Here is a 12653-nt window from a genome sequence, read left to right as displayed (position 1 = left end):
TTGATGAAACACAGAAATTGCATCGGGATTGAATACAACAGTCACCATGCGCACTTTCCTCCACTGGAGTAATGTCTCAAACAGTCTACGCTTTGATCGTTCCCTGGAAGACCAGTAGTAGTTTCCGATGCACATCTTCAGGCATTCTGTAACCTGTGGACAAACTGAGAGTTGATGAAACAAAGAAATTGCATCGGGATTGAATACAACAGTCACCATGCGCACTTTCTTCCACGGGAGTAATGTCTCAAACTGTCATCGATTTGATCGTTCCCTGAAGACCAGTAGTAGTTTCCGATGCACATCTGGAGGCATTCAGTAATTTGTGGTCTATCCGGGTGTTGATGAATCACAGAAATTGCATCGGCATTGAATACAACAGGCACCATGCAAACTTTCCTCCACTGGAGTAATGTCTCAAACAGTCTAAGCTTTGATCGTTCCCTGGAAGACCAGTAGTAGTTTCCGATGCACATCTTCAGGCATTCTGTAACCAGTGGACTAACTGAGAGTTGATGAAACAAAGAAATTGCATCGGGATTGAATACAACAGTCACCATGCGCACTTTCTTCCACGGGAGTAATGTCTCAAACTGTCATCGATTTGATCGTTCCCTGAAGACCAGTAGTAGTTTCCGATGCACATCTGGAGGCATTCAGTAATTTGTGGTCTATCCGGGTGTTGATGAAACACATTAATTGCATCGGCATTGAATACAACAGGCACCATGCAAACTTTCCTCCATGGGAGTAATGTCTCAAACAGTCTACGCCTTGACCGTTCCCTGGAAGAAAAGTAGTAGTTTCCGATGCACATCTGGAGGCATTCTGTAATCTGTGGACTATCAGAGTGTTGATGAAACACAGAAATTGCATCGGGATTGAATTCAACAGTCACCATGCCCACTTTCCTCCACGGGAGTAATGTCTCAAAGAGTCTACGTTTGATCGTTCCCTGGAAGAACAGTAGTTGTTTCCGATGCACATCTGGTATCATTCTGTAATCTGTGCACTGTCAGAGTGTTGATGAGACACAGAAATTGCATCGGGATTGAATACAACAGTCACCATGCGCACTTTCCTCCACTGGAGTAATGTCTCAAACAGTCTATGCTTTGATCGTTCCCTGGAAGACCAGTAGTAGTTTGCGATGCACATCTATAGGCATTCTTTAACCTGAGGACCCTCAAAGTATTGACGAAACACAGAAATTGCATCGTGATTGAATACAACAGTCACCATGCGCACTTTCCTCCATGGGAGTAATGTCTCAAACAGTCTATGGTCTGATCGTTCCCAGGAAGACCAGTAGTAGTTTCCGATGCACATCTGGAGGCAATCTGTAATCTGTGGACAATCAGAGTGTTGATGAAACACAGAAATTGCATCTGGATTGAATACAACAGTCACCATTCGCACTTTCCTCCATGGGAGTAATGTCTCAAACTGTCATCGATTTGATCGTTCCCTGAAGACCAGTAGTAGTTTCCGATGCACATCTGGAGGCATTCAGTAATTTGTGGTCTATCCGGGTGTTGATGAAACACAGAAATTGCATCGGCATTGAATACAACAGGCACCATGCAAACTTTCCTCCATGGGAGTAATGTCTCAAACAGTCTACGCCTTGACCGTTCCCTGGAAGAAAAGTAGTAGTTTCCTATGCACATCTGGAGGCATTCTGTAATCTGTGGACTATCAGAGTCTTGATGAAACACAGGAATTGCATCGGGATTGAATACAAGATTCACCATGCCCACTTTCCTCCACGGGAGTAATGTCTCAAAGAGTCTACGTTTGATCGTTCCCTGGAAGACCAGTAGTTGTTTCCGATGCACATTTGGTATCATTCTGTAATCTGTGCACTGTCAGAGTGTTGATGAAACACAGAAATTGCATCGGGATTGAATACAACAGGCACCATGCGCACTTTCCTCCATGCGAATAATGTCTCAATCAGTCTATGCTTTGATCGTTCCCTGAAGACCAGTAGTAGTTTCCGATGCACATCTGGAGGCATTCAGTAATTTGTGGTCTATCCGGGTGTTGATGAATCACAGAAATTGCATCGGCATTGAATACAACAGGCACCATGCAAACTTTCCTCCACTGGAGTAATGTCTCAAACAGTCTAAGCTTTGATCGTTCCCTGGAAGACCAGTAGTAGTTTCCGATGCACATCTTCAGGCATTCTGTAACCAGTGGACTAACTGAGAGTTGATGAAACAAAGAAATTGCATCGGGATTGAATACAACAGTCACCATGCGCACTTTCTTCCACGGGAGTAATGTCTCAAACTGTCATCGATTTGATCGTTCCCTGAAGACCAGTAGTAGTTTCCGATGCACATCTGGAGGCATTCAGTAATTTGTGGTCTATCCGGGTGTTGATGAAACACAGAAATTGCATCGGCATTGAATACAACAGGCACCATGCAAACTTTCCTCCATAGGAGTAATGTCTCAAACAGTCTACGCCTTGACCGTTCCCTGGAAGAAGAGTAGTAGTTTCCGATGCACATCTGGAGGCATTCTGTAATCTGTGGACTATCAGAGTGTTGATGAAACACAGAAATTGCATCGGGATGGAATACAACAGTCACCATGCGCACTTTCCTCCACGGGAGTAATGTCTCAAACAGTCTACGCTTTGATCGTTCCCTGGAAGACCAGTAGTTGTTTCCGATGCACATCTGATATCATTCTGTAATCTGTGCACTATCAGAGTGTTGATGAAACACAGAAATTGCATCGGGATTTAATACAACAGTCACCATGCGCACTTTCCTCCACTGGAGTAATGTCTCAAACAGTCTACGCTTTGATCGTTCCCTGGAAGACCAGTAGTAGTTTCCGATGCACATCTTCAGGCATTCGGTAACCTGTGGACTAACTGAGAGTTGATGAAACAAAGAAATTGCATCGGGATTGAATACAACAGTCACCATGCGCACTTTCTTCCACGGAAGTAATGTCTCAAACTGTCATCGATTTGATCGTTCCCTGAAGACCAGTAGTAGTTTACGATGCACATCTGGAGGCATTCAGTAATTTGTGGTCTGTCCGGGTGTTGATGAAACACAGAAATTGCATCGGCATTGAATACAACAGGCACCATGCAAACTTTCCTCCATGGGAGTAATGTCTCAAACAGTCTACGCCTTGACCGTTCCCTGGAAGAAAAGTAGTAGTTTCCGATGCACATCTGGAGGCATTCTGTAATCTGTGGACTATCAGAGTGTTGATGAAACACAGAAATTGCATCGGGATTGAATTCAACAGTCACCATGCCCACTTTCCTCCACGGGAGTAATGTCTCAAACAGTCTACGCCTTGACCGTTCCCTGGAAGAAAAGTAGTAGTTTCCGATGCACATCTGGAGGCATTCTGTAATCTGTGGACTATCAGAGTGTTGATGAAACACAGAAAATGCATCGGGATTGAATACAACAGTCACAATGCGCACTTTCCTCCATGGGAGTAATGTCTCTAACAGTCTACGCTTTGATCGTTCCCTGGAAGACCAGTAGTAGTTTCCGATGCACATCTGGAGGCTTTCCCTAATTTGTGGACTATCAGAGTGTTGATGAAACACAGAAATTGCATCGGGATTGAATACAACAGTCACCATGTGCACTTTCCTCCATGGGAGTAATGTCTCAAACAGTCTACGCTTTGATCGTTCCCTGGAAGACCAGTAGTAGTTTCTGATGCACATATGGTGGCATTCTGTAGTCTGTGGACTATCAGAGTGTTGATGAAACACAGAAATTGTATCGGGATTCAATACAACAGTCACCATGCGCATTTTCCTCCACGGGAGTAATGTCTCAAACAGTCTACGCTTTGATCGGTCCCTGGAAGACCAGTAGTAGTTTCCGATGCACATCTGTTGGCATTCTCTAATCTGTGGACTATCGGAGTGTTGATGAAACATAGAAACTGAATCGGAATTGAATACAACAGTCACAATGCGCACTTTCCTCCATGGGAGTAATGTCTCTAACAGTCTACGCTTTTATCGTTACCTGGAAGACCAGTAGTAGTTTCCGATAAACATCTGGGTTCATTCTGTAATGTGTGGACTATCAGAGTGTTGTTGAAACACAGAAATTGCATCGGGATTGAATACAACAGTCACCATGCGCACTTTCCTCCACTGGAGTAATGTCTCAAACAGTCTATGCTTTGATCGTTCCCTGGAAGACCAGTAGTAGTTTGCGATGCACATCTATAGGCATTCTTTAACCTGAGGACCCTCAAAGTATTGACGAAACACAGAAATTGCATCGTGATTGAATACAACAGTCACCATGCGCACTTTCCTCCATGGGAGTAATGTCTCAAACAGTCTATGGTCTGATCGTTCCCAGGAAGACCAGTAGTAGTTTCCGATGCACATCTGGAGGCAATCTGTAATCTGTGGACAATCAGAGTGTTGATGAAACACAGAAATTGCATCTGGATTGAATACAACAGTCACCATTCGCACTTTCCTCCATGGGAGTAATGTCTCAAACTGTCATCGATTTGATCGTTCCCTGAAGACCAGTAGTAGTTTCCGATGCACATCTGGAGGCATTCAGTAATTTGTGGTCTATCCGGGTGTTGATGAAACACAGAAATTGCATCGGCATTGAATACAACAGGCACCATGCAAACTTTCCTCCATGGGAGTAATGTCTCAAACAGTCTACGCCTTGACCGTTCCCTGGAAGAAAAGTAGTAGTTTCCTATGCACATCTGGAGGCATTCTGTAATCTGTGGACTATCAGAGTCTTGATGAAACACAGGAATTGCATCGGGATTGAATACAAGATTCACCATGCCCACTTTCCTCCACGGGAGTAATGTCTCAAAGAGTCTACGTTTGATCGTTCCCTGGAAGACCAGTAGTTGTTTCCGATGCACATTTGGTATCATTCTGTAATCTGTGCACTGTCAGAGTGTTGATGAAACACAGAAATTGCATCGGGATTGAATACAACAGGCACCATGCGCACTTTCTTCCACGGGAGTAATGTCTCAAACAGTCTATGCTTTGATCGTTTGCTCGAAGACCAGTAGTAGTTTCCGATGCACATCTGGAGGAATTCTGTAACCTGAGGACCCTCAAAGTATTGACGAAACACAGAAATTGCATCGTGATTGAATACAACAGTCACCATGCGCACATTCCTCCATGGGAGTAATGTCTCAAACAGTCTATGCTCTGATCGTTCCCAGGAAGACCAGTAGTAGTTTCCGATGCACATCTGGAGGCAATCTGTAATCTGTGGGACAATCAGAGTGTTGATGAAACACAGAAATTGCATCTGGATTGAATACAACAGTCACCATTCGCACTTTCCTCCATGGGAGTAATGTCTCAAACTGTCATCGATTTGATCTTTCGCTGAAGACCAGTAGTAGTTTCCGATGCACATCTGGAGGCATTCAGTAATTTGTGGTCTATCCGGGTGTTGGTGAAACACAGAAATTGCATCGGCATTGAATACAACAGGCACCATGCAAACTTTCCTCCATGGGAGTAATGTCTCAAACAGTCTACGCTTTGATTGTTCCCTGGAAGACCAGTAGTAGTTTCATATGCACATCTGGAGACATTCTGTAATCTGTGGACTACCAGAGTGTTGTTGAAACACAGAAATTGCATCGCGATTTAATACAACAGTCGCCAAACGCACTTTCCTCCATGGGAGTAATGACTCAAATAGTGTACGCTTTGATCGTTCCCAGGAAGACCAGAAGTAGCTTGCGATGCACATCTGGAGGCATTCTGTAATCTGTGGACTATCAGAGTGTTGATGAAACACAGAAATTGCATCGGGATTGAATACAACAGTCACCATGCCCACTTTCCTCCACAGGAGTAATGTCTCAAAGAGTCTACGCTTTGATCGTACCCTGGAAGACCAGAAGTAGTTATCGATGCATATCTGGAGGCATTCTGTAATCTGTGGACTAACTGAGTGTTGATGAAACACAGAAATTGCATCGGGATTGAATACAACAGTCACCATGCGCACTTTCATCCACGGGAGTAATGTCTCAAACAGTCTATGCTTTGATCGTTTCCTCGAAGACCTGTAGTAGTTTCCGATGCACATCTGGAGGCATTCTGTAATCTGTGGACTAACTGAGTGTTGATGAAACACAGAAATTGCATCGGGATTGAATACAACAGTCACCATGCCCACTTTCCTCCATGGGAGTAATGTCTCAAACAGTCTACGCTTTGATTGTTCCCTGGAAGACCAGTAGTAGTTTCATATGCACATCTGGAGACATTCTGTAATCTGTGGACTACCAGAGTGTTGTTGAAACACAGAAATTGCATCGCGATTTAATACAACAGTCGCCAAACGCACTTTCCTCCATGGGAGTAATGACTCAAATAGTGTACGCTTTGATCGTTCCCAGGAAGACCAGAAGTAGCTTGCGATGCACATCTGGTAGCATTCTGTAAACTGTGGACTAACAGAGTGTTGATGAAACACAGAAATTGCATCGAGATTGGATACAACAGTCACGATCCGCACTTTACTCCATGGGAGTAATGTCTTATACAATCCACGATTTGATCGTTCACTGGACGACCAGTAGCAGTTTCCGATGCACATCTGGTGGCATTGTGTAATCTGTGGACTATCAGAGTGTTGATGAAACACAGAAATTGCATCGGGATGTAATACAACAGTCACCATGCGCACTTTCCTCCACGGGAGTAATGTCTCAAACAGTCTACGCTTTGATCGTTCCCTGGAAGACCAGTAGTTGTTTCCGATGCACATCTGATATCATTCTGTAATCTGTGGACTATCAGAGTGTTGAATAAACACAGAAATTGCATCGGGATTGAATACAACAGTCACCATGCGCACTTTCCTCCACTGGAGTAATGTCTCGAACAGTCTACGCTTTGATCGTTCCCTGGAAGACCAGTAGTAGTTTCCGATGCACATCTTCAGGCATTCTGTAATCTGTGGACTAACTGAGAGTTGATGAAACAAAGAAATTGCATCGGGATTGAATACAACAGTCAAAATGCGCACTTTCTTCCACGGGAGTAATGTCTCAAACGGTCTATGCTTTGATCGTTTCCTCGAAGACCAGTAGTAGTTTCCGATGCACATCTATAGGCATTCTGTAACCTGAGGACCCTCAAAGTATTGACGAAACACAGAAATTGCATCGTGATTGAATACAACAGTCACCATTCGCACTTTCCTCCATGGGAGTAATGTCTCAAACTGTCATCGATTTGATCGTTCCCTGAAGACCAGTAGTAGTTTCCGATGCACATCTGGAGGCATTCAGTAATTTGTGGTCTATCCGGGTGTTGATGAAACACAGAAATTGCATCGGCATTGAATACAACAGGCACCATGCAAACTTTCCTCCATGGGAGTAATGTCTCAAACAGTCTACGCCTTGACCGTTCCCTGGAAGAAAAGTAGTAGTTTCCTATGCACATCAGGAGGCATTCTGTAATCTGTGGACTATCGGAGTCTTGATGAAGCACAGAAATTGCATCGGGATTGAATACAAAAGTCACCATGCCCACTTTCCTCCACGGGAGTAATGTCTCAAAGAGTCTACGTTTGATCGTTCCCTGGAAGACCAGTAGTTGTTTCCGATGCACATCTGGTATCATTCTGTAATCTGTGCACTGTCAGAGTGTTAATGAAACACAGAAATTGCATCGGGATTGAATACAACAGTCACCATGCGCACTTTCCTCCATGCGAGTAATGTCTCAAACAGTCTATGCTTTGATCGTTCCCAGGAAGACCAGTTGTAGTTTCCGATGCACATCTGGAGGCAATCTGTAATCTTGGACTATTAGAGTGCTGATGAAACACAGAAATTGCATCTGGATTGAATACAACAGTCACCATTTGCGTTTTCCTCCATGGGCGTAATGTCTCAAACTGTCATCGATTTGATCGTTCCCTGAAGACCAGTAGTAGTTTCCGATGCACATCTGGAGGCATTCTGTAATTTGGGGTCTATCCGGGTGTTGATGAAACCCAGAAATTGCATCGGCATTGAATACAGCAGTCACCATGCGAACTTTCCTCCATGGGAGTAATGTCTCAAACAGTCTATGCCTTGATCGTTCCCTGGAAGGAAAGTAGTAGTTTCCGATGCACATCTGGAGGCATTCTGTAATCTGTGGACTATCAGAGTGTTGATGAAACACAGATATTGCATCGGGATTGAATACAAGAGACACCATGCCCACTTTCCTCCACGGGAGTAATGTCTCAAGGAGTCTACGCTTTGATCGTTCCCTGGAAGACCAGTAGTAGTTTCCGATGCACATCTGGAGGCATTCTGTAATCTGTGGACTAACTGAGAGTTGATGAAACACAGTAATTGCATCGGGATTGAATACAACAGTCACCATGCGCACTTTCTTCCACGGGAGTAATGTCTCAAACAGTCTACGCTTTGATTGTTCCCTGGAAGACCAGAAGTAGTTTCATATGCACATCTGGAGACATTCTGTAATCTGTGGACTACCAGAGTGTTGTTGAAACACAGAAATTGCATCGCGATTTAATACAACAGTCGCCAAACGCACTTTCCTCCATGGGAGTAATGACTCAAATAGTGTACGCTTTGATCGTTCCCAGCAAGACCAGAAGTAGTTTGCGATGCACATCTGGTAGCATTCTGTAAACTGTGGACTAACAGAGTGTTGATGAAACACAGAAATTGCATCGGGATTGGATACAACAGTCACGATCCGCACTGTACTGCATGGGAGTAATGTCTTATACAGTCCACGATTTGATCGTTCACTGGACGACCAGTAGCAGTTTCCGATGCACATCTGGTGGCATTGTGTAATCTGTGGACTATCAGAGTGTCGATGAAACACAGAAATTGCATCGGGATGGAATACAGCAGTCACCATGCGCACTTTCCTCCACGGGAGTAATGTCTCAAACAGTCTACGCTTTGATCGTTCCCTGGAAGACCAGTAGTTGTTTCCGATGCACATCTGATATCATTCTGTAATCTGTGCACTATCAGAGTGTTGATGAAACACAGAAATTGCATCGGGATTGAATACAACAGTCACCATGCGCACTTTCCTCCACTGGAGAAATGTCTCAAACAGTCTACGCTTTGATCGTTCCCTGGAAGACCAGTAGTAGTTTCCGATGCACATCTTCAGGCATTCTGTAATCTGTGGACTAACTGAGAGTTGATGAAACAAAGAAATTGCATCGGGATTGAATACAACAGTCGCCATGCGCACTTTCTTCCACGGGAGTAATGTCTCAAACGGTCTATGCTTTGATCGTTTCCTCGAAGACCAGTAGTAGTTTCCGATGCACATCTATAGGCATTCTGTAACCTGGGGACCCTCAAAGTATTGACGAAACACAGAAATTGCATCGTGATTGAATACAACAGTCACCATGCGCACTTTCCTCCATGGGAGTAATGTCTCAAACAGTCTATGCTCTGATCGTTCCCAGGAGGACCAGTAGTAGTTTCCGATGCACATCTGGAGGCATTCTGTAATCTGTGGACTATCAGAGTCTTGATGAAACACAGAAATTGCATCGGGATTGAATACAAGATTCACCATGCCCACTTTCCTCCACGGGAGTAATGTCTCAAAGAGTCTACGTTTGATCGTTCCCTGGAAGACCAGTAGTTGTTTCCGATGCACATCTGGTATCATTCTGTAATCTGTGCACTGTCAGAGTGTTGATGAAACACAGAAATTGCATCGGGATTGAATACAACAGTCACCATGCGCACTTTCCTCCATGCGAGTAATGTCTCAATCAGTCTATGCTTTGATCGTTCCCAGGAAGACCAGTTGTAGTTTCCGATGCACATTTGGAGGCAATCTGTAATCTTGGACTATTAGAGTGCTGATGAAACACAGAAATTGCATCTGGATTGAATACAACAGTCACCATTTGCATTTTCCTCCATGGGCGTAATGTCTCAAACTGTCATCGATTTGATCGTTCCCTGAAGACCAGTAGTAGTTTCCGATGCACATCTGGAGGCATTCTGTAATTTGTGGTCTATCCGGGTGTTGATGAAACCCAGAAATTGCAACGGCATTGAATACAACAGTCACCATGCGAACTTTCCTCCATGGGAGTAATGTCTCAAACAGTCTATGCCTTGATCGTTCCCTGGAAGGAAAGTAGTAGTTTCCGATGCACATCTGGAGGCATTCTGTAATCTGTGGACTATCAGAGTGTTGATGAAACACAGAAATTGCATCGGGATTGAATACAAGAGACACCATGCCCACTTTCCTCCACGGGAGTAATGTCTCAAGGAGTCTACGCTTTGATCGTTCCCTGGAAGACCAGTAGTAGTTTCCGATGCACATCTGGAGGCATTCTGTAATCTGTGGACTAACGGAGAGTTGATGAAACACAGTAATTGCATCGGGATTGAATACAACAGTCACCATGCGCACTTTCTTCCACGGGAGTAATGTCTCAAACAGTCTATGCTTTGATCGTTTGCTCGAAGACCAGTAGTAGTTTCCGATGCACATCTGGAGGAATTCTGTAACCTGAGGACCCTCAGAGTATTGACGAAACACAGAAATTGCATTGTGATTGAATACAACAGTCACCATGCGCACATTCCTCCATGGGAGTAATGTCTCAAACAGTCTATGCTCTGATCGTTCCCAGGAAGACCAGTAGTAGTTTCCGATGCACATCTGGAGGCAATCTGTAATCTGTGGACAATCAGAGTGTTGATGAAACACAGAAATTGCATCTGGATTGAATACAACAGTCACCATTCGCACTTTCCTCCATAGGAGTAATGTCTCAAACTGTCATCGATTTGATCGTTCGCTGAAGACCAGTAGTAGTTTCCGATGCACATCTGGAGGCATTCAGTAATTTGTGGTCTATCCGGGTGTTGGTGAAACACAGAAATTGCATCGGCATTGAATACAACAGGCACCATGCAAACTTTCCTCCATGGGAGTAATGTCTCAAAGAGTCTACGCCTTGATCGTTCCCTGGAAGAAAAGTTGTAGTTTCCGATGCACATCTGGAGGCATTCTGTAATCTGTGGACTATCAGAGTGTTGATGAAACACAGAAATTGCATCGGGATTGAATACAATAGTCACCATGCCCACTTTCCTCCACAGGAGTAATGTCTCAAAGAGTCTATGCTTTGATCGTTCCCTGGAAGACCAGAAGTAGTTATCGATGCATATCTGGAGGCATTCTGTAATCTGTGGACTAACTGAGTGTTGATGAAACACAGAAATTGCATCGGGATTGAATACAACAGTCACCAAGCGCACTTTCATCCACGGGAGTAATGTCTCAAACAGTCTATGCTTTGATCGTTTCCTCGAAGACCAGTAGTAGTTTCCGATGCACATCGGGAGGCATTCTGTAATCTGTGGACTAACTGAGTGTTGATGAAACACAGAAATTGCATCGGCATTGAATACAACAGTCACCATGCCCACTTTCCTCCATGGGAGTAATGTCTCAAACAGTCTACGCTTTGATTGTTCCCTGGAAGACCAGTAGTAGTTTCATATGCACATCTGGAGACATTCTGTAATCTGTGGACTACCAGAGTGTTGTTGAAACACAGAAATTGCATCGCGATTTAATACAACAGTCGCCAAACGCACTTTCCTCCATGGGAGTAATGACTCAAATAGTGTACGCTTTGATCGTTCCCAGGAAGACCAGAAGTAGTTTTCGATGCACATCTGGTAGCATTCTGTAAACTGTGGACTAACAGAGTGTTGATGAAACACAGAAATTGCATCGGGATTGGATACAACAGTCACGATCCGCACTTTACTCCATGGGGGTAATGTCTTATACAGTCCACGATTTGATCGTTCGCTGGACGACCAGTAGCAAATTCCGATGCACATCTGGTGGCATTGTGTAATCTGTGGACTATCAGAGTGTTGATGAAACACAGAAATTGCATCGGGATGTAATACAACAGTCACCATGCGCACTTTCCTCCACGGGAGTAATGTCTCGAACAGTCTACGCTTTGATCGTTCCCTGGAAGACCAGTAGTAGTTTCCGATGCACATCTTCAGGCATTCTGTAATCTGTGGACTGACTGAGAGTTGATGAAACAAAGAAATTGCATCGGGATTGAATACAACAGTCACCATGCGCACTATCTTCCACGGGAGTAATGTCTCAAAAGGTCTATGCTTTGATTGTTTCCTCGAAGACCAGTAGTAGTTTCCGATGCACATCTATAGGTATTCTGTAACCTGAGGACCCTCAAAGTATTGACGAAACACAGAAATTGCATCGTGATTGAATACAATAGTCACCATGCGCAAATTCCTCCATGGGAGTAATGTCTCAAACAGACTATGCTCTGATCGTTCCCAGGAAGACCAGTAGTAGTTTCCGATGCACATCTGGAGGCAATCTGTAATCTGTGGACACTCAGAGTGTTGATGAAACACAGAAATTGCATCTGGATTGAATACAACAGTCACCATTCGCACTTTCCTCCATGGGAGTAATGTCTCAAACTGTCATCAATTTGATCGTTCGCTGAAGACCAGTAGTAGTTTCCGATGCACATCTGGAGGCATTCAGTAATTTGTGTGGTCTATCCGGGTGTTGGTGAAACACAGAA

Source organism: Schistocerca gregaria, chromosome 3 (assembly GCF_023897955.1).
Source record: "Schistocerca gregaria isolate iqSchGreg1 chromosome 3, iqSchGreg1.2, whole genome shotgun sequence".
Lineage (NCBI taxonomy): Eukaryota > Metazoa > Arthropoda > Insecta > Orthoptera > Acrididae > Schistocerca > Schistocerca gregaria.
The sequence above is the reverse complement of the archived record's forward strand: the minus strand, read 5'-3'. Positions refer to the sequence as shown.